General features: G+C 29.0%; 1 protein-coding gene across 9 annotated transcripts in view; it reads left to right on the plus strand.

The window, feature by feature from the left end:
- LOC110038601 (uncharacterized protein At2g37660, chloroplastic) overlaps positions 1 to 2,943 on the plus strand; it is a 27,001-nt gene that overhangs the window by 2,043 nt on the left and 22,015 nt on the right. The window lies entirely within an intron of this gene.

Raw genomic sequence — 2,943 nt, forward strand, 5'->3', positions numbered from 1 at the left:
TCCAGTTAATCAAAAGGCGTAATAGAGGTTGGTATAACCCAATTTATTGTATTTACCATCACTCATTATGAGTTATAATTATTAAAACATAGTAATTAATAAAGTTAATCACTTTAGTGACTATAAAAAATTATTCAATATAAATTTCTAACTCATTGAAATCTTATTATCGACACAAATAAATTTTGCGGAAGCATTCATTTTTTTTTTGTCACTTTTTCAACTATTGTGTTTAATAAATATCAAATTTTGCTTATGCAATAGAAATTTTTTTCATCATATACATGCCTAATCATACTTTATCTTTCATCAAAATTATACATCAGAATTCTTTATCAAAATAACTACTTGATTAAAACATAATTATTAGTAAAGCTCACTTTATCTTTTCCTTTACCTAAAATAAAATTCAACATATTATCTGGTGAGAGTAGAAGTTTTGTTAAATAAACAATTCTAAATTAGAATTCCAATATGTTCGGAATTAAAGTAAACATTGTGAATTAGTGCAGTATCTTGTAATTATTATAAAATAAAATTACCTGAATAATATATGTTCTAATAGTAAATAAGATATATAATTAAAATAAATTTTAACATAATATTATTAATTAAAATAATATAAATACTAGAATGTATGTGTGTGTGTGTGTTTCTCTCGCTCTGACTCGTTTGTGGTGCATCTGCTTCTGACCATTGGGTTGTAGATCACAGTGAGTTGTGTTATGGTCACGGGTTCGATCCTGCCTGAGTGCATCTGTCTTGCAGTGCGGGATTGAGTGGTTAGGTGCATGAGGGTGGCTGGGGGCTCGTATTATAGCCTCCGACCATTTATTATACAATATAGAGAGAGAGAGAGAGAGAGAGAGAGAGAGAGAGAGAGAGAGGTATCATCATGAAAAAGTAATCTTTTTAACTATGGATTATATCATACATGTGGGGCTAGATTTATTAGAGATCATAAGATAGAAAGCCACATATTGTGGACTTTATTTTCATCGTAAGTGCTCATATTTATTGCCTTATCTATATATGTACCATAAGCATATTAACTTTAAAAACATTTTTTACCTTCATATAAGCTTATCTTTGTTTTCATATCTATACAATTTATCATTAACATATCAATTTTTAGAACCCTTTTGCCTCCGTGGGCTCTTTCTGTTGCCTTATCTTTACAAATTATCATAAATATATTAATTTGAGGATCTTTTTCTCTTTATATGGGCTTGCTTTTTTGTTTTACATGTAAAAGTTATTATAATTTTTTCTTTTCATTTTTAACATTTGAGTACATGTAACCTTCCTTTTTCACATGTAGTTAATTTTGTGATTGAATTTTTAGTTTATAAATGTAATTTTGCCCTTGTTTTTAAAGTTCAACTTTTTAGTAAAATGCTAACATATTTTTAATGCTTTAAACACATGTTTTCCATTCTGAACAAAATTGCATATTCATTTTATCATGATGGTAGGACATTAACATGCACTTTGAACAATAGATTTTTTCTCCAACGGTTATTTATAATACTTATAAATAGATAAAATATAGGTAAAATTTTTCTTCATGAATTAAAAATAGAGCATCTTAACCAACTGGCGTTTGATGATAGGACAAGCTTCATTTCGATCATCACTATGGGTCTTCATTCTTCTATAAACAATTTAAAAGATATACATCTCTCAATTTATAAATTTTCTTTTCTACTAAATTTTAAAACAAATATCTCAAATTAAGCTTTTATCTCAAAATAGCTCTTCATATGAGCTTCAAAATCTACTAATTTAATATAATATCTATTCGCCGAAGAAATATAAAAAATTGGATTTTTTTCTCCTCAAAACCATGATTTCCCTTCTTCACCTTTTTCCTCTCCTATTCTACTTTCATTAAACGAAATTTTAGCCATTCATTTTTAATCCATTGTTGCATGCCTAGCAAAGTAGGGATTCCAGAATTTCATCCACATCTACAGGATAATAGTCCATGTTATATTTATACTAACATTAAAATTTAGATTAATTGATTTTAAAACTAAATTAATTTATGGAAGCTAGTACTTAATAATTACTTATATGATTAGATTTTGTGCTAAGTATTTGGCCTAGTGGTTGGGTGATTTTGTCTCCTTTCATAAAATCTTGAGTCTAAAATTTAGCAATTATTATGCATAAATTAAAAAAAACATATATATATATATATATATATATATATATATATATATCAAAATGATCATTATAAAATATAAAATTTATAAAATTACTTATAATTATTTTTGAATGTTGCGAAAAATTGGGTATAAAAATTTGAATAAATTTTGAATTTATCTTATCTAAAATTTGTGTATTTCATATGCATATAACCCTACACTTTTGACAAATGTTGGGAGTCAATTTCTTAGTTTGGGTTGTATATGGCTGGAGCATTAGCTACACGTGTTTGTGATACAACCTGGATGAAAAAAAAAAAAACAAACAAACAACGGATAAATTGCAATAGAGATGTTTGAGAACTCAAATGATGGCTGATTTTATTAATACCAATGAAAAAAAAAAAAAGATACAATGTTGATCTACTGTTCGAGAGGTATATCATCTCCACAAATTCTAGAGATCGTTAGAAACACCAAGAGAAAAATAATTGTAGCAATTCAAAATCTAAAACAAACCCTAGCCAGTTAATCCTCATAAATACTCTCCAAAAGCCATTCAAACTTTCTCTCAAAATGTCGTTTAATTCCCCTCTTGTATGCGATTAAAGCCTATGTGGGTCCCACTCGAGCGCTGAAGTCATCTGCATGCCCTCTTGTGGTTTCTGCTTCTATAGGCCAGGCTTGCTGGTCTGGTTGGATCTTGTCGGTCGAAGCCGGTCTTTTTTCATGAACCTGCGACTCATCTTGGGGGGGGGGGGGGGGGGGTGTTTTTCATGGGCGCTCTCCCCCA

The sequence above is a fragment of the Phalaenopsis equestris genome, unplaced genomic scaffold, assembly GCF_001263595.1.
Source record: "Phalaenopsis equestris unplaced genomic scaffold, ASM126359v1 Scaffold233227, whole genome shotgun sequence".
Taxonomy (NCBI): domain Eukaryota; kingdom Viridiplantae; phylum Streptophyta; class Magnoliopsida; order Asparagales; family Orchidaceae; genus Phalaenopsis; species Phalaenopsis equestris.